This window comes from Achroia grisella, unplaced genomic scaffold (genome assembly GCF_030625045.1).
Source record: "Achroia grisella isolate CSIRO2021 unplaced genomic scaffold, CSIRO_AGI_Agris_v1 utg729, whole genome shotgun sequence".
Taxonomy (NCBI): Eukaryota; Metazoa; Arthropoda; class Insecta; order Lepidoptera; family Pyralidae; genus Achroia; species Achroia grisella.
In genome coordinates this window covers 708709-730097 of record NW_026713004.1, presented here as the reverse complement: position 1 = coordinate 730097, position 21389 = coordinate 708709, and positions in this window count along the sequence as shown.

Below are 21389 nucleotides of genomic sequence, written 5' to 3'. Positions count from 1 at the left end.
CCTAGTTATGATTCCTAACATAACGAGAGTTTTGAGGAAAAGATAATAATTTAAAATTACAAACACAAAAGAGCAAAGGCGTATTTCAGGGGTCCATAGGCTATCGTAACCATTTATCATCAAATGCGCAGTATGGTTGTTTGCCACCATCGTGGTGTTGTTCAATCAATATTTTTTTATTTAACAGGTAAAGCACAACATATTTTTATTAACGACTACATCTCATTATATAAATATGTAATAAAACAGTCACAAAAAAAATTATACACCTGGCAAAAATATGAAATTTTATAAGATGAAAAAATAGTAAGATTTTATATTAATACAGAATTATTATTAATCCAAAATGAAATTAGTAATTTATATAATAAATAAAATTAGTGAAGATGGTAGCTCAATTAGGGGCTAAGGGGAATTCAATGAGTACTAGTAACGACGTGCTGGTTCCTAGTAATTAGGTCTAGAGACCAATGAAGTCAATACTCTACATTACTAAGAGTTTGCAATGTACCGTCTCCACGTGACCCACCTGGAAACTATCATTCCATTCCTAATGAATATGTCATAATGAGCCTGACCTCATCTCATCATCCTTGCATCCATTAGTGCAGGCGCGTGCACTACTTTTAGCCAGTGGCGTAGCTACCTAGCGGCTAGGCGGGACAGTGCCGTTCCTTCAGGGGGCCCTCGAACCCTTACCAGAAAATCTTGATCGAAATGAACTTTTGAAAATTTCTCCCATTTTCAAAATAAATATGACAGGTTACAACCCGACTTTAATTGTGGCAACTCAGTTGAGAAAAAATCGAAAGTTATACCTACGGAATTCTGGAATTCTTCGGAAAACACCAAATTTTTTTTTGGGTTGGCAATGTAGTCAATTTGACGGATAGGGATATATGCGTTTTAATAAAACTGTACTGTAGGGCCCCACTAATGAGCGGTGAGGCCCAATTTTTTCATTTGCCCCGGGGCCCTTGGTTACCTAACTACGCCACTGCCTTTAGCATCCATTTTTAGGTAAAATTAGCCACCTTCCTCATTCTCCGCATAGAATAAACATATTACTAATTCTGCTCTAAATATCCTATAGGCGTTGAATATGAATACGCGGTTTTCCCGTACACACATAAATCAGTGAAAACCAACGGCGCCGCGGCCAACTGTTTGAATTATTGATAGCAATTTGCCCAAGCGATTGTGACATGCACTGCTTCATTCGTCTGTCCTGTTTTATTTGAACAGTGAAATTATTTTCTACGTGACACTATACAAACATTATATCGATATATAAATAAATAACCGCCATCTAGCCACGTTATCGGGGACTAGATGGCGCTATTTTAATTGTTAGTGCAGAGCTTATGTTATGGGTACTAGCCAACTGATATATACTTACATTTTTTTTGTAGATACATACGTAATATACAGAGAAAACACCCAGATTACAATCATACTCATGAATACAAATGTTTGCACCGTGCGAGGAATCGAACCCGCGACCATCAGAAGTAAAGCGATGTATTAAACCGCTAGACCACAAAGGCTATGTCTATCGATACAGGTACGTGGGTATCTCACTAAGAGGCAGGAGAATACCATCGTGGATAGCGGTTTTCTAGTTTCACCGTAGACTGTAAAAAGTCATCTGTGTAAGTACCTCAGTCTCAATCTATTTCAGTCGCTTAATAGCCTGATTTGTAAGCTGTGTTTCTATTTCAGATTAGATAATGAAATTACAGATTAAGAGGCATGGTATCTTCATTCTCTGTAATGGCAAAGCATGAGTAATATCGCGGGTGTCACATGATAATGTGAAGTCCGTAGTACTGTTCATGTGTATAGGAGATGTTTACACTTACTATCAGGTGGATAGTCAACTTATGTACCAATATAAAAATATAATTTATTCAAGTACGACATATAGTTTGGCGATCATTAAACCAGAAGCTAAGATTACCTTAAGTCCTCTTCTCAACTGGTGGAAGGCAGCAGCACGGGCTGTACCATCAGATGTCACTCAGGATTATCACAAAAACTGTTTTACTGTATTAGTCCTTTAGTACCTAATCAGTTTTGGTAACGTTCATTCAAATATTTTCCTAGTAGTTTATTTGCAGTATTTGAAATTTTTGACATATCTTCTTCAACTGAAGTAGCTAGATCGAACAGATAGTGATAAAAAATATGTAAGTACGGATAGTGATAAAAAATATGATATGCACAAGATACAGAAAGCTCCTATGTGAATAAATTACTATGAGTTTGAACGTTCTTATTAATTTTAAAGCGCACACTCGAATATTCCGTCGAATCTCATAGCGTCACTTCTGTCGCTAGTACGATAACTTTCATAGGTCGTTAGCGAGTAGTTGATATGCGTAGTCGTTTAAACAGATTTTTTTCTACCCTCCAGTTAAGTTTTTAATCTGTAACATCATTACATGGTATAAAACAAAGTCGCTGTCGCTGTCTGTCCCTATGTGTGCTTAAATCTTTAAAACAACGCAACTGATTTTAAAGCGGTTTTTTAATAGTGAATCAAGAGGAAGGTTTATATATACATAATACATGTACATTCGGACGAAGTCGGGGCGAGTAGCTAGTTATTAATATTTAAAAGAAAAATTTCCATAAGACACGTAATGTGAAAACTTAAATCTTAAACAAAATTTTTATGATAAAAAGAAATCAGTTGTGTAAATTTATAACGGATTTCAACAAAACAGCTTGTATTTCGGGACTGTATTTATTTGTTTGAAATGTGGTGTAAATATTAAAAGAATGATTGTATTTAAAAATAATCCACTTATTTCACCATTTACCTATTAACATTTTTATGTATATTCATTCTCGTCTCACTGATGCCTCACCTAAAATTCGATATCTACACAAATAAATAAAATTGAAGTGTCTCTTTGTAATTTTAAATTAATAGCTTTTCACTAAACGCATATATATAGGTACATACCGTTTCTACATAAAAAATATTGTCTGCCTACCTGGATGCTTCATACTGAAACGTCTGGACCGATTTTGAAGGCACTTTCATTCGTAGATATGTAATATTATATGGAGTATCTTAGGCTACATTTATTTTAGAATATTAATTTAATTTAATAACAAATTCTGTAAAATTCTACGGCGATAAAGTCGCGAGTAACACTAGTAAATAAACATGTATCGCTAATCTATTTAGAATAGCTGCTATCAGCTACATAAGTCAGTTTAGAATCTATATCATTTTTTTTTGAGAGGAATTGTTTAGATTTAGTAAAATATTAGAAATCTAAAATATAAAAATGTTGAGTTGAAAAATCTCTTATATGTATATAAAATTCTTGGTGTTAAGTAGAGTATTAAGTACAGTATACAGTAGTACACTCATTCGAACCCGACGCGGGCATAAGTTTTAAATATAGTGTAATAACATATATAATAAACTTCGATATCTCACCAACTCTATTTTAGCCCATTAACTGCCTACGGTTTATAAGTAATTGTAAAGTTATTAAATAACTTGTGCATCACGTGAAAAGCTAAAGTCATTATTACATCTGTGGAGGTTCAGAGAAGACATCAATAATTCAGAAGACAGCTGAGCTCTCAATCTGTGCCCCGTGTGTCACTAACGAGATTACTTGGACGTTGTAGCAATTCCTTATGTTGTGGATTTGACCTTAATATATATCCACAGGAGTTCTGTAAATACCGGAGAACAAATTATTGCTAATGGGACTTTAGGCACCTTTGCTAGAAATGTACCATGACTGGTGCAACCTCCAAGAGATCTCCTTTAAAAAGCGTCTCCTTTTGTATTTAATTCTAGGTAAATTTGCCCCAATGTGCTGCCCTGATCTCTTTTCCATTTACCATTTGTTGGCAACATTAATAATAACTGACATTTAAATTTGTATGATGGCAACTCTTTCTCTCAGCCGAACGCCATCATTGAGCTAACATCGTTTCTCACTGTAAATAATTCCAAATATAAGTAAATTGGTTGTAAACGGGCCGATCTTTTATTTATATCGCTCTCGACACTTCTGCCATGAAGCCTACCCAAGCAGACGACACGAACGATGATAAAGAGTAAAACCAACAGTCCACATCTTCAACACCATTCAATCATCGTTTATAAAAAAAACAGTAGTTTTTCCCTGCGGTTTCATCTATAGTCAAATTTTTTAGTTAAAAGAAATAGCAGCCGTCCCCAATTCCCGTTTGACCGAATTACATCGCCCGCCCGATCTTTTATTTCGATATCATTTAGTTATTATCTTTTTTTCTCTTTTTACTCGGCTCCTGAAGGTCCTATAGTAATATTAAATAGCGCAAAAACTCGTATACCTTCTTTTGAAAATCTGATTTAAATATGTCGAAACTATTGAAATTATCGAAACTGATATCTATACATATGCCTATTAATAGACAGAGAAAAACTTTGTACGCCTTTTTACGAAATCCGCGGGCGGACTCATAGTTTATATAGAGATGGAGTGTAGAAAGGTAATATTTTTTTATGTTATACATACAAAATTCATTAATTAAAAAAAAAAAACTTAGAACCTTAGAACTTATAACTTATATTAATTATGGTCGAATATCGACCACTGGATGACCACTACTATAATTAAAAAGTTATTCAAAAATTGTTCAAATATAGCTATATATTTTTAAATTACATTCTACGAAATGCATTGCTGGTAACATTCTTACTGGCAGTGAACCGAAAGTAAAAAAAACAAAAAATAAAGAAGTCGTACAGGCGTCCAGGCAAACCCGGAGGTTTGAAAGCATGAACGTAGATTGGCTTCATCTACACACTGGGTTTGATTGGTCCAGAGTTCAAAGTCGTGGCTGTCAATGCATTTGTACGAACCGGAGGCGAGCGACGTGTATCAACAAGCCTAGGAATGTCCCAGTTAGTCCCGTTCATTTTAACAACAAACGGTTAACAAGCATCTGTTTCTGTCGGGATATGGTATTTACTTCTAGTATATATGTGTATAGAAATTACTACTTTAGTACTATTATCATTAAATTTGCTCATTTTATGTAATAACGGGACGGACACATGATACAGTTCAAAGATTTAAAGTAATTAAAAAATAATAATATAAAAAAATATATTAGTTAAGTTTCTTGCTAGTTATTTTCAACTGAAGTAGCCAGCCGAACTGCTCAGTAGGGATAGTGATAAAAAATATGACGTGCATAAGAGGCCGAAACGTTCTATGTGAATTTTGTAAAAATAATATATTTTATAAAAACAACCGTAGGGTACCTTTTGTTGTGATAGTTATAGTAACTAACCTATATTGCTGTAATGTTATGGGGTATATGGAGTATACCTCATAATATTACAACTATATACGGGATATAGTATACTTTCGATCGATCCCCCGTCCAATTCAAACGGGGATCGAAATTACGACGGCCTGATCCGAGGTGGTTCGAACCCCGGATCAGGCCGACGTCCTAGCGGTGCCCTTAGACTAAAATCGTATCCGATAGGCGGCAGTTGGCGTTCAGCCGCTCCATAAGTCCTACTGTGGGTATGGAGTGCCATCTGCACTCGACCCTTATCGTCCGGTGAAGCTGTAAAGTCTAGCTGCGGCCAACAGCATTAGAGTAGACTGAAAAAATAAATTATGTGGAGCGTCTCCATTATTGCTATTCCAACAACATTTAAAAAAATAATTATAATATCTCTCGATAAGACAAAACAAGATTGCCTAGAATTAAAAATTGGTAAAACTTAAACAATTCAAAATGAATTATACAAGCTGTTCTCATTATTTACATAAAATAACAAACAAAACTATTATTTAAAACGAACTTTCGTTAAAATTAATCTAAACCGTATTCTAGATTCTCAGAGAATAAAAACTATTTCAGAATTGTGTATTAAAGTTTGGACAGTTTGAAATTGAATTTATTCAACACAGTCCACACATTGCAGTGACGAAAAATATTTTAAGATACATTTAATAAAATTTCTGTACACACATTCTATTCAGAAAGAATACATTTTACTGTATTACCAGAGGTAGACTGTAAAAAGTCGTCTCCATAAGGCACCTAACCTTAGTCTTACCACAGGTAACATAATATTACATAGTCTTACTATATTATCTTATGTGGTCTTACAACCACATTGTGGAATCACTTTCCAATAGTATTTCCGAACCGATACGATATTGAAACCTTCAATAAAAGAGATTATTCCTTTTTAAAAGGTCGACAACGTACTTGCAATTCCCCTGCTGTTGATGGTGCTCATGTGCGGCGGTGATCACTTACTGTCAGGTAAGCTGCATGCTCGTTTGTCCCCTATGTTATAAAAAAAAACCTACTTCGCCGCAGCAGGCAAATTACAGAATAAGAGATATAAGATCTTAGACTTCTGGAATGTTTGGAAGCAACGTATGAATGTTAGCACAGATATGTAATTCATATTATGTTATCTGTGGTACGGGTGTCACATGATAACGTGATGGCAGTAGTGCTGTTCATGCTTAATAAGGTATATAGACAACGGTTACCGTTTACCGGCTGATGGGCCGTGAGCTGGTTGGTCATTTCAATTACATTTTTTTTGAGATTTCTTAAATTTATTCCATCTCTTCAATGTTATTTACAAACAATGTTCTAACAAAATCAATGTTACATTATCATATAATAATATCTTAGAACAATCCACATAGCGCCATCTAGTCCCAGCTTGTGATATGGATACGAGACAACTGATATATAAATATATATATATATACATACATAATATACATAAATACTCCCAGACCGATACAAACAATCATACTGGTGAATGTCCGTTCCTTGTGAGGAATCAAACCCGCGACCACAGTATATAAAGTGGTGTGCTAAACCGCAAGACAACCGAAACAGTCTATGGGAAATAATAATAATATTAATAAATGAAGATAATTATTCGAACTTTCTATTAAAATATCAGTTTGTTTGTCAATTAAATTGAAAAATAAACATAATAAGTATCTCTGCTCTCCCTAAGATTGGCTGGTAGAGAATGCTATTAGCATTAAGCCTGTCTATTCTACAAAATTCAATAAAGTTTTAAATGAATAAATATAATCTTTAGACAAGGTAATAATTTTACCAAACCCATAAGAGAAATAGCAAACTTATTTCTAGATTTCGAAATGTCTAGTAGAAACAAAATCAGTACATTAGAAAACGGATCCAGTGGTATCCCCATAGGGATGCTATTCAATAATTCAAGTTCCAAGTGTGACGCAGCAGAGCTATCGCTCTTGTAATAAGGTTAGTTCATTCGAGAGTTGTGGTGGAAAACTGATTCCGTAAAATATATTATTTTTATCTTATACACTAGGTACGACCGCATCCTTACTAGTATGTATATTTTTTGTTTGTAAACTGATTGGAATAAAACAAATATTAAATGTTAAGAGTAACGTACTATACATTTGTGAAAACGCATTCAATTCCATCAGGCGGTTTATGAGATTAGAGTGCACAAATACACAGACAAACAGTTTTGGGTTCATTTTGTTCATTAATCTGCCGATAATAGTTTTTCTCATACATATCTCTCATGTAGAGACAGACACCAATTACATTTTTATTATATGTAGGTACCTTTATACAATACAGTGTTTGTACGATGGTTTAATATATTTTCATATTGACGTCTTCGGTGATCAGTTTAATACACTGCCTTAATTTCGATGGTCGTTGGTTCGATTTCTGTACAATATATACATTTGATTCATTCATGAGTATGATTACACTGGGAGACTATTCGGTATGAATATACATATATAGGTATGTATTTATTTACAACTAGCTGTACACGCGACTTCGTTCGCGTGGAATTATAATTTATTTTTCTAAAATAAAAGTAGCTAAAGTTACTACTTATTGCATTGGCTACCTGCCAAAAAAAGTCCCGTCAAAATCGGCCCAACCATTTCAGAGATTAGCCGGAACAAACAGACAGACAGACAACAATTTAAAAAAATGTTATTTTGGTGTATGTATGGTATTTATATTCATATGCATGTAATAAAAAACGGTTATTTCAATATTACAAACAGACACTCCAATTTTATTTATATGTATAGATAAAAAAATACGTATGTTGATTTTGAAAAACTATATACATTCATTGTAGTATGTTGTTAAGGACATATTTTAGTATTTAGATACTTTATCTGTTTGTGCAATTGTGTACGGTAATCTAAGAAATGCAGATCACTCTGCTATAATCTAGAATGATTCCTGCAATCGAATATTGCAGGAATCATTCCAATTTTATTTCCAGCGTTTATTCCAATCCGTTCACAAACAAAAAAGTTAAGTCAAAGTAATTTCAGTTTCACTAGCGTAGTTACCATTGAAGTTATTATGAGCTGATATAATAGAATATATATGAACTTCATACTTTTTAAAGAACCCAAAAGGAAAAGATTTATAAAAAAAAAATCGTTTAATGTAGGAAGAATATAAAATAAATTCAAATGAGCCAATCAGTGTATTGATTACTTTATTGGTAACATAGCCAGTGGGGGGATAAAATTCATTAACTCCGTCGCGAATTGTGGAGGCGAATCGAAAATTGTTTTAACAATTTAAACATAAATTATTTCTGGCAGTTGATCGCTAGTCATTTTAATAAGCCAACCTATCTAATATTATTTTTAAGTTAACTTATATTTGAAGCAGAAAAGAGCAGACTGTTCCTAAAAGCTTTTTCGTGTGCTAGATAATGGTTGATTCTTTTATGAATACCTATATAAAGTAATTAAAATTGAATTCTGATATTATGATAACGATATTATTTGTAAAATTGTATTTTAGTAAGAGAGATAATGTTAATTATAATATAATATTAAATATATTCTAAAGAATGTTTCCATTGAATTGAATATTACAAGAAAACATGTAGCACATCGACAACATTTATATTATAATCTGGCATAATATTTTACAAAATTCAAATTTCGAACCTCGTGTTCCAAATTTGAAATACTTGGAAATTTGTTACATGTGTATATTTTATTAAATTTTCGAAGAATTTTAAATATGGAACGCTAGGTTCGGAATGTATAATTAATTCATTACTAGCAAGAAATTATTTTCAAACGGCATAATCTGTATTTTTATATACAAACGTTGTTTTTCCATATAATTTACGCTTTTAATAAAAGGGGTTAATAGTATAAAATTTATTTTTAATGCCTAATTATACATAATTACATAAAAATGATGTGAAAAATAAACAAAGTATAAAAAATGTCCACCCATATCGAGCTGGGGTGGGCAATATAGTATAATTATATGAAAAGTCGGTAGATATTACAAAAATATAATTTATAAATAATTAATTACTAAAAGTGTATTTCATAATATTTAATTAATACATAGGTTCGTTAAAATTATCAGAAATTCTGATTTTGAAATTACTTCCTGTTTAAATTATTTGAAAAAAGAATTCATTATTCACTCAATTAAGTTATAATAAAATGCAATTTATGTATAAACAAATAAGATTGTGAATTGTGTGTCTATAAAGTTACAAACTATCACATTGTATATTTTATACGTGAGAATACAATACGAATATCAGAGCAACTGTTTCTAGTTAACGAACCGCGTGACCGCACCAGAACGCGGTAATTGTGAGTGACGAACTCTATTTGACACATTCGTTTAGCGCTAGACATATGCGTGATAACTGAGCCGTAGTATTTGTTCGTGCAAAGATTAAATGAATCAAATTCCCAATTTCACAGTGCCGCGGTCCCATTATATCTCGTTTACTATTCATTTGGGGTTTCTTGTTATCCTGTTTTCAATACGAGCTGACGTTTTTGTGATGTGACTGAATTTCATTGTGGAAATGGTTATTTTTATCTAATATGTGCGGAAATGTAAATGTATATGTTCAATACGTATCACGGTAGTCGTATTTATTTTGTTATGTCCTTGACGCTGTTCGTGTTTATCGTTGATCGTTTAATTAATTTAACTCTCCAAATGGAGACTTTATATAAAGTCTGTCTGCTGTAATAGCGAAGTTTCGAAATCATACTGAAAACGTTCGGATATACAGAATTTGTTCTTTAAACATACATACATACATAAATGAGTTTTATCCTAACATAGTGTTTACCTAGAGAAGGAAAGAGAAAGAGGGGAAGGCAGATGATGAAATGGGAAGATGAGTTGAAGTCAAAATGGAGAAGAGTTGCACAGGATAGGAGTCAATGGAAGTCGCTGGAGGAGGCCTATGCCAAAAGGCACACTGAAATTAGATACATATTATAAAAAAAAAAAAAAGAATTTGTCTACTGTAGTTAAAATAAAAATATTTGTATATTTCAGAATAAATGGCTTATTATTATACTATAAATGAGTTTTATTCTAATATGAATATGGAATGGACCCACTTGAGCTATCGGTATACGCTGGCGTGGCACCAGTGGAGGATGATTAGATGAGCATGAGGCCTGGTCAGTTATCGTGAACCAATCGTGACCAATTCACTAGGAATTTATCAATATCAATATTCAAAATCCGTTCAGTAGTTTTGTGTGAAAGAGTAATAAACATCCATCGATCACATACTCACATACTTTGCCGTTTATAATACTAGTAAGATAGTAACCATAGTTTCTGGCAACAACTAGTAATTTTATATAGAAAAAAACAAGCTATAGTGTTTTTTTTTATTATTTTTATTGCTATGGTGGCAAACAAGCATACGGCCCATCTGATGGTTACCGTAGCCTATGGACGCCTGAAGCACCAGGGGTGTCACGTGCGCGTTGCCGAACCTTAAGAAACCTTAATATATCCTTCTTGAAAAACCTCATGCTGCATGCATTATATATTTCATATAGATCAAGCTATAAAGATATATACATATATTTAATCTGTATGTTTAAAGAAGTTTATCATAGAAAAATTACCCAGTCATGTACACTATTAAGGTAGCTGTGTAATGCAACATTGTTAGTTTTTCCATCGCCAACAGTTTGCAGCCTCGGACGAGTACCTATTAAAAGTTCCAAAGGCGACCATCTTCTTTCTCAAAAACTTTCCCCACTTTCAATATAAAAACCAAGAATTTTCTACTAACATTCCTTAAAAAAATATGTAAAGTAAGCTTCTGTAATGGAATTTTCGTACATACCTGGTTTCTTTGTTACATAGTACAGTAATTATTTTAATCATAAATTGTTGACTGTTAAAAAAATAATAATTTTCAGTTTATATTATTTATAATAATTCGTAAATTGACAAACATGTAATATTTACATGTATTTACGAATCATTATTTGAATGAAATTCTCTTTCTATGTACATTTATTTATTTTTTTGATAAAGTATTACAATAATAAAATAAAAACAATGTAACTAAAAAGATTTAATTTTCAGACATATCTGTAATTTCAGATTTGATATGATTATGATTATCAAAAATAAAATTTAATATAATAACGTAGATATGTACGCCGCGGTAGGAAACAAAAGATAAAAAAATATAATACATATTCTTGCAGTAGGTAAACGCAAAACTTTATACAACCAACTAAGCTGTGGAACTTAACGTAAATATGGATCGCAGTAAAAATAATAAGCGAGAGATAAAAACTTTGTAAGTATTAAAATTTATAAATAAGTCAAGTAACCCAACTCGACAAAAGTTTAAGATTTATTCGCGCTATTAATTATTTGCTCGGTTGGAGACAGATCGTAATTATTTTCTTCAGCAAGCCGAAATACTATGCGACGGGAAACTGACACCGCGACGTAGTAAGTGGTTGATCATTTTTCTAATAAAAGTTAATACTTATCAAATTCAAATATTTTTATTCATGTGTGTCATGTATAGACTCTTATTATTCGGAGTGCTTTCGAGCTGAAAAGAACTGATAAGAAACTCAGCTCGTATTCATTACATACATTATTTGAAAAGAATACGAGCTGAGTTTCTCAGCTCGTACTCTTTTTAAATTCAAAATTGGAAGAAGAGAAGAGCTTCATTTTTAAATTCAAATTTAGAAGAATAAAGCGACCACCAGCATACACTATTGTAATTTTGGCAAAAACAAGTAGTCTTATCAGTGTTCGTAACCCGAACAGAACAGTCCCCACAAGCAGGACTCGTTCACGAGTATGACGGATGAGCCAACATATTTATTATTATACGTCCTCGGTGGTGTAGCGGTTTAGTACACCGCCTTACATCCGATGATCACAGGTACAATTCCACGGAATATACAGACATTTGTATTGACAACGTATTATATGGCTACGTTTGTATTTATATGGATATTTTCTGTATATATTATATTATACGTATACGTACAAATGAAAATATTTCGAGTATTTCTATCAGTTATTTAGTACACATAGCTGGTGCACATTTACTACTAGTTTTTGGACTAGATGACGTCGTGTCAGTTATCTTGGTTTATCTAAATATATATAACTTGAAGGTGACTGACATAGTGATCTATCAACGCACAGCTCAAACCACTGGTCGGGCTGAAATTTGACATGCAGGTAGATTTTATGACGTAGGCATCCGCTAAGAAAAGATTTTGATAAATTCCACCCCTAAGAGGCACGCAGGCAAAAGCTGTTTATATATAAAATCGTTTAGCCTGCTGAAAATAAGAGTTTGATTCTAATATTATAAACGCGATATTTTGGGACTATGGATGGATAGATGGATGTACGTTATTATCTCTCGCAAAAACTACTGATTGGATTTTCATGAAACTTTACAGTAATACAGCTTATATATCAGAATAACATATAGACTATAATTTAAAAAGGTATATAAATGGGTAAGTGTGATGCAGACGGAGTTGCGCGCTTTCGACGCAATACTTGTCAAGCTCTTATTTTATTAGACATATTTAAATTTAACGCAGAAAATAAGCCTGCAACCATACGTATGATTAATTTGGTTATTCTCATCACCAGAGAATTAGTTTTAAATATAAATTGACACAATATTTCTGTTGTTGACCAGACTCATTATTACCCTTACACTTTGGTTGATTGAGTAATTAACGCAGAAAATTTAGTATGGATTAATATCTATCATTAAATATACCAATTTATTTTAGAACACAACTGCTAAAACTGTAACAGTATACAGCAGAGTCAGGAAGCTGTTTTGCAAACTGAAACTAAGAGATAACGTAGAAATATTTACAACGACCATATATCACAGTTAAAATGAAATGGCTTGGAAGTTAGTATTCAATTTCAAATGCTAAAAGTTGATATGCTTGTATCTTTAGTTAAAACTTTATATACATATATTTCGAATAGAAATTTTTTATATTCTATATTTGAGGATCTTGTAAAAATATTATTTCGGAAAACTAAAGCGAAAGTTAGAAATTAACTCGTACAAATTCAAACTAAATCTTCTTTGTCTTTGAAACAAGTTTTATTCCATTATTTTAATGGTTTTGCAAAATTGAGAGCAAATATTTTATAAACAAATTCAAATTATATAATACTAGTGCCCGTGACTGCGTCCGTGTGGAACACTGAATCTTCTTGGATATCATTTATAATTATTTTACAAATAAGATACTTGCGTATAAATACTTTAATAAGCTATTTACAGTGTTTCATTGCAAAGACCTTATTGAGGATTGACGTAAAACAAATTTATCTAACCAAACATAAATGGAAAAATAATTATATAATAATAAAAAAGTACTTACGAGTATTTTTTATTTTCTATTAACTAATCTGTTAAATCCACATTAATTAGACAAGAATAGCCTCAAGATAAAATAACAGGAGATAGAAAAGCAAATAAATAGCTGCCATTTCGTTTGAACGGATTAGGCAGTGAAATTATAATATAGGAGGCATGCCATCTTAGTCTTCTGAAATAGCAACGAATGAATGCTATCAAGCTTCACATGATGACGTGATGTACTTAGTTATGTTCAAATATACGAGCACTTACTATCAGGTCAGATATTTATCTTTGCCCTTACAATGATTAAAAGCCTGTGTTTTATGTTTTGAAATTAATAATAAATATAAGAATAATTTATTGCTACCAAAGAATATATGACATAAAGGAAAATATATTTAATTAGACTACATTAATTTGTTCAGCCTTCAGTCTCAGTGATAAGGCTGTGTAGTGAGGCTTGAAAAGAAGAATGTTAAGTTGTTTGCCGAAAGTTCTTCTTTGGGACTGCTTGCTACATTTGAGACTAAATGTACTGAGTAGTATAATCACTATTATTTATTAATTAACTTCTACGTACAAAGTTAATAAATATTATTAACATGGTTATTTAACTGTAACACGGATAATTTTATGGTAAATATAGGATTTACCTCTCTCGACGTATCGACTAGGATGCACTAGCCGTGGTAATAATGTGTACTAAACGAGAAAGTTTAAAAATACGATAAATATTCCTAATTCCACTTTCGCCTTAAACTTTGAACATTTCGCTGTGCATCTAGTAAATAAAGCTGGCGACGAGTTTTATTTATTTATTTATTTATTTATTAGCATACAAAACAGATTACAGTCAATATAATAATATAATAGGAGCGTGTAGTTCGGTACAGAACTGGATTGTAATCCAACACTATGTATGCCTAAGAGCTAAATTATATAGACGCATTCAATATACGCTAGATAATTAGGTTAGATAATAAGGTTATATAATAAAAAGTAAACTAAATAGAAAATTATATATAACTATAACTACGCAATGCAATAAATTATCATGTTAACAGAACTTTATTTATATTAAAGAAAAGAAAATTGGTATAATGTTAAATATAATTTGTCACTTTACGGTGGAAATTTAATTGTCTCCGGAACTGGACCAGCGTTGAATGGAAAATATCAATATTTCTATTCGAGACAAGAATTTCATTGTATTGGCGACACATTCGAACTATTGGATTATAATAAGAAGTATTATTTGAGTAAACCTGAAGATAGAAGGTGTTATAATTACGGTTGCGTGATCTAAATCTCGTATTAAAGTTTAATAGAGAAAGAAGAGTGGACGAGTCCAACTGATGATGAATAATTTTATGTAACAAGGTTAGGTCATTATTTTGTCGTCTTATATATAAAGGGTCCAGATTAAAATATTTCAGACGTTCACTGTAAGATGCAAGTTTACGACCTAAGCCGCATCTATAGCTAAGTATCTTTAAATAACGTCTTTGAATACTTTCAATTCGGTTGCTATGTAGTCTATAGAAGGGAGACCAGATAGCCGAGTTATATTCTAAAATACTACGTACGAGTGAGTTATAGATACTAATTAAGCTTCTACTCTGCCGAAAGTTTTTAGTTGATCTTGTAATGAACCCAAGAAGACGGTAGCTACGGTCAACAATATTATCATAGTGGTCTCGAAATGTTAGTTTGTCATCAAAAAGCACGCCCAGATCTTTTGCGACACGATTACGTTCAAGAATTTTATCCCTAAGGATATAGTCAAATTCGAGTTTATTTGTTTTTTTAGTAAAAGTTATAACGAAACATTTACCCACATTGAGCTGCATGAAATTACGATCACACCAATCGGAAAGTGAATTTAAATCCGATTGCAATTTCTGAGCGTCAGTACTATTGTCCACCGTAGAAAATATCTTAAGGTCATCTGCATAAAGTAGACAAGGACAGGATAGGACATCGATTAGGTCATTTATGAAGATGACAAATAATAACGGGCCTAGATGACTACCTTGCGGCACACCAGAGAACAGTGTGACGGGAGCAGAGGTATGACCCTTAATTGCAACCAGCTGACTCCTACGACTCAAGTATGACTCGAACCAGCGAAGCAGAGAGCCATGTACTCCGAATTCTGCCAGTTTTTTAGAAAGCGCAGCGTGATTGACCTTGTCGAATGCTTTTGAGAAGTCGGTATAGATGGAGTCCACCTGTGATCTTTTTATAAAAGCCCTGCAAAGATAGTTCTTATATTCCATAAGATTAGAGACGGTAGATTTATTGGCAATGAATCCGTGTTGTTGAGGATGCAAAGAAGATTTGACATGACTATACAGAATATCATACACTACACTTTCAAAAAGTTTTGCTAAACATGACAATATACTAATAGGTCTGTAATTTACACAATCAGTCTTGCATCCTGATTTATATATGGGTATTACATGTGCTACTTTCCAAACTGTAGGAAAGGTACCATACTCAATGGATTTATTAAATAATACACTAAGAGGCAAACACAGTTCATTAGCACAGTTCTTAATAAACAAGGCAGGAATACCATCAGGACCAGGACCTTTATTCGGATCTAACTTCTTTATTTTGGCTAATATCATTTTATGTGTGATGTTAATGCCGCTTAGGACACTGCTGTGAGAACTAGTAGGTGAACTGGCGTTAGAATTACATTGACTGTTTACAAATACAGAGCTGAAACACATCGAAAACAGCTCGCAAACTTCTGATGGATTATTTGATGAGACACCGTTATATTCCATAGTTACAGGAATCGAGTTCACTCCCTTTCTACTATTGACAAAACTCCAAAAGGACTTCATGTCACCTTTTAAAGATGTCTCTACTGATGCTACAAAGTCTCTATAACAAGATTCGATTAAATATTTGCTCTTAGTTCTGTAATTAGCAAATTCATCATAGTCAAGAGGATTGCCAAATTTCTTATAGCGCTTATGATATTTCAGTTTCATTTTAATATTATGTCGAAGTGCAGTACTAAACCATACTGGGTATTTATCGGTATTGTTTTTCGATCGAGGCGTATGTCTATTGATAATATCTTGTAATATTGTATAAAAATTACCTACGTCAAGGTCAATATTAGATGAAGATAGTATTGAGTCCCAGTTTACTTTCGACAATTTAGACTTAACATCATCAAATTTGCATTTATTAAAATTAAAGCGTTTTTGGACTGTTTGCTAATTTGGAACTAAAAGAGAGTAGTATAATCACTACGAGAACATTCTTTTACGTATTTAACGTCCTGTGCAAAATCACAACAATTAATGTCACAAGCTATAGCAGGATGATGACTATCCAAACGACTAAGAGGATCTACACCATATACTTGAATTTCAACTGTAGACAACACGAGGTCAAGAAGGCGACCATTTGCATTTAGTATACTGTTAAATTGCTTGAGCTGACATAGAGACATGATCTCACACAGAAGCCGAGATTTATAATCACACGTTGAAGTAAAGTTCAAATGTAAACAGTTCGGAATCCCATGCCAACTTAAGCCAGGGGTATTATAGTCACCAATACAAACAAATTCGGCGTCATTGGAATTTAAAATTATATTTTGGCAATTTTCATAAAATCTTTCTAATAAATTAAAAGGCAGATCAGGTGGCAAATAACATAAACAAATATTAATTTTACGACCTTACGAGTTGTGAAAATAATGAAAATTATTTAATTACAGCGGGCCCGTGTGGGTTGCGTTTGGATGTCGCGTTGAGTAGTTTCAGAGTTTTCAGGTCGAGTGCTTTTGCATGTCGCACGTGAGTAGGTTTTAACAGAATGGATGCGATGTTGGTGCTCGTAAATCCTAAAATGGTGACGGCTGGTCCCTGGACGCGGCGCTCGAAAAATTGTACTTTATGTACAATTGGACTTAGAATGACAGGGAACGTTCGATGTCCTGGTAATGGTTTATTGGTAGCCGGCCGCAAGCTGAGCGGTAAGCCCCATAAATGTATCAATACAAGAGCAATAGTGGGGCTAAATGCACGATCCGAACCATTAGGTTTTCAAATGTAGAATATTTATGCGAAATTTATTTAAAGTAAATAAAAATTAGTGCTCATTTACGTTATATCACACTAAATTGGACTAAGCTTGATCCAAAACAAATAGGAATTTCTGCAAAATCATAAGGAAAATATGGTTCAAATATTTTCGGCCATGATCTGGGAGACAGCAATGCTAAAAATGGGATATTTATGAATATTCTTGACAAATTCATAATCATCAACTCAGTTCTTCAGACAGGGTCAAATGAAATTTGGTATAGACCGCGTTTTGCAGCTACGACCTTGTGCTATATAGTATTGTCTTAAATATGTTAATACTATGAATTCAATGAATAAATACTAGTCATTTTCATCAACAAATAATATTAAAATACAAAAGGAACTCTCTAAATAGTGAATGTAATACCGAAGATTATAATCCAAAATATATCGAGGGGCATTGAGTTCTGACATTATTCGTGCGTCTTTATTTTGTTTCCTATTTAAGCCCACAAAGTTATTTCGGTACCATGACATTATTTTCCTATTCATCTACAAGTTGAGATGTCTTAAAATGTCATCAGATCAGAGGTCTGAAAAAGTCTCCAACACCGCCGTCATCCGTATAGGTGAAACTTTAACTTGGGATCAAGTAGCAAAGTCTTTCTCAGAGGTGCTTAACTCGGGACCTTCTCAGAATCTCTAATAGGATCGTGACTAAACTGACGATATTCCTGATATTATACAAACACGATGGGTTACATACTGTTTTTACAGTATGTTACTTGTGATGTAGAATAACGCTTAACAGTGTTGTTTGATTTTATCGACCGTATACAGTGGATTATTGTGTTTCCCTTTGCTTGGATATAACCTTTTTAAGATCGTTAAGGTAAAAGCATCTTATATTATGATCAAACCGGTTTAGGTTCCATTAGGGAGATGTATTTAGCGCATTTTGTTATGACTGTGGCGTAGGTAGTTGAAAAGTAGGTTATTTAATAATATTTGTAAACCTTGGTACTTAGCATTTTTGGTGGATGACTAGCAGTCACCCTCAAGTTTGTTTAGTCAAACTTTTATTGGTTAATTCACCCCTTCCATATTATTCTGTTGTGATAACAACCCTCGTAATAAAATGTATATTCACGTCAAATTTCAATAAGGTCCCTTCGTTCCTGAAGAAACAACAAAATAATAAATATATATACAGAAAAACACACTTTCGGATCTTTACTACATTATAAAAAGAAAATTTTTTATTCAAGCCTGCTGAAAATATGTCTTATGTAAATTAGCTTAGAAATTAAAATCCCTAAATTCTTCTACTGTACGAATTATATTTTAATGTTCATCTTATTCTTGTCGGACAGAATCCGAAACATGAATCAGTTTTATAACTGACGGCGCGCGGTACATGCTCAACTAACAAATGTTCACAAATCAGAAATGAATTAATGGAATCGTCCAAACTGGCCGTATTTAATAACTTGGACGTAGTCAATAAGCCAACAAAATTAAATCGTAAATCCTAGCCGACGGCGAAATATATTGGGAGGTCATTTTGATTAAATTCCCTAATGGTGCCATTGTTATTACCTAGTCCTATTTTCTATTGTAACCTATAATTTATGATGTTGGATTCGGGAGCTCAACGTTGGCAGTATATATTTTTAGAATTCCCCATGACTGTTTTGTGACAGAATAAGAATATAGTCTGATATTACTACTTTTCATTCCTATAATATTGTATAAAAATACGAGAATAACGTACAAACTGAAATCTGTATACCAAGGCCGCTACTGTGGTAATAACAGATTAAATTATTTTATAAAAAGCGATCCCAGTTATGGAATTATAACGTGGCTATATAACATTTCCGGAACATAGATTTTTAAATAGATTATTTCTCTTGATATGCTTCGAAAGGTGGAATATGATAAAAATTAAACTGCTGATTTTCTTACCAAATACATTTTAAATATAATATTTATTATTCAATATATTAATCAATACAACACAACTGTTTTGTTATAACACAACATTGTATCCAGCACTAGGCGAACCTTTATCGCTGAAGTCTACAAAATAATTGCAATGTAATAATGACCATCACAGATAAGTGAGATATAATATATTATATAATTTATACACTATATATAAAGATTAGCAATTAAATTTATGTAATAATAATATAACTACTAAATATACTATTTTGTTATTAATTTGCGAATATAGTGCATAGTTTGACATACACTGTTAACATATGTAGTTACATTGATTAGGAAATTTATAAAAAGTGCTTAAATTTAAGTTTACATATTTGAATAAACAATATTCTATTTTATTCTATATTAATGAAGGACGGCGACGGATGAGAGACGACTGCATGCAACTGAAATGCGAATGTTGAGATGGATGTGTGGTGTGACGAGAATAGACAAGATAAAGAATGAATACATCAGAGGAAGTATGAAAGTGGCACCGATGTCGGAGAGGTTAAAGAGTAATCGTCTATCGTGGTATGGGCATGTAATGCGTAGGAATGAAGATCATATCCTAAGGACGGTGTTACATATGAATGTGGATGGTTATAAGGGTAGAGGAAAACCGAAAAAGAGATGAATGGACTGTGTAAAAGATGATATGGTGAGAAAGGGAGTAAATAACGGGATGACTGCGAACGGAGATGAATGGAAGAGAAAAACATATTACGCCGACCCCAAATAAATGGGATAAGGAAGAAGAAGATGATGATGATGATTAATGAATAAATTTATCTTTGGAATAATATTGTGTAAAACTCTTTTCAGAAATGCAGCGCTGTAACAGCCAAAAATATGGACAGGTATACCATAAAAGTATTGAACCTGAAAAAATATGTTTCCTCTATTATCGAAGAAACTAGACTAGAATGTACTTATTACGATTTAAAGTAACACGGCTTGTTTAAAAAAATATCCCAGTAAAATACAGACAATATATTTTCAATACGCTTTCTTTCACTTTCAATAAGACAATTTAAATTCACAACTACATAAAGGCCACTAGCAGAGGAACGAGTACGATAGCGAAAAATGTAGAAAATCTTTAAAGCTTCCGATTGTTGCACGAAAGCCTCAGAATACCTCCAATTTGAGTGAGTGCTGGGGCGAGCACATATCGAACCAATGACTGGCTCTTTCTCAGTAGTTCCAAATTAGAATTTCCTCGAACATGTCAGTATAGTTTCAATACAATTGAACTGGAAAATATACTACTTTGAGAGGAATATTATTTTATTTATAGTTTTCTTCAGAATATATGTATATATCATGTGATTAGTCATGAGAATTTTGATACATTGAAAAATGATAAATTAATAATACACTAATAGCTCTTAACACTATATGTATCCAATTATATAATTGATTATTATTAACAGATAGATTACAGTAAGGGATGTCAACCGTATAAGGAAATGCCTGAAACTAATTTTCAAATAAAAAAAACAAATATCAAAAAAATTTTCTTAGCTTCAATTAGTTCTGTTTAGTTATATGTACGATATCAAATTTTTTGAGGTTGGCAGCCCTGAGTTGAGTTTGTAACT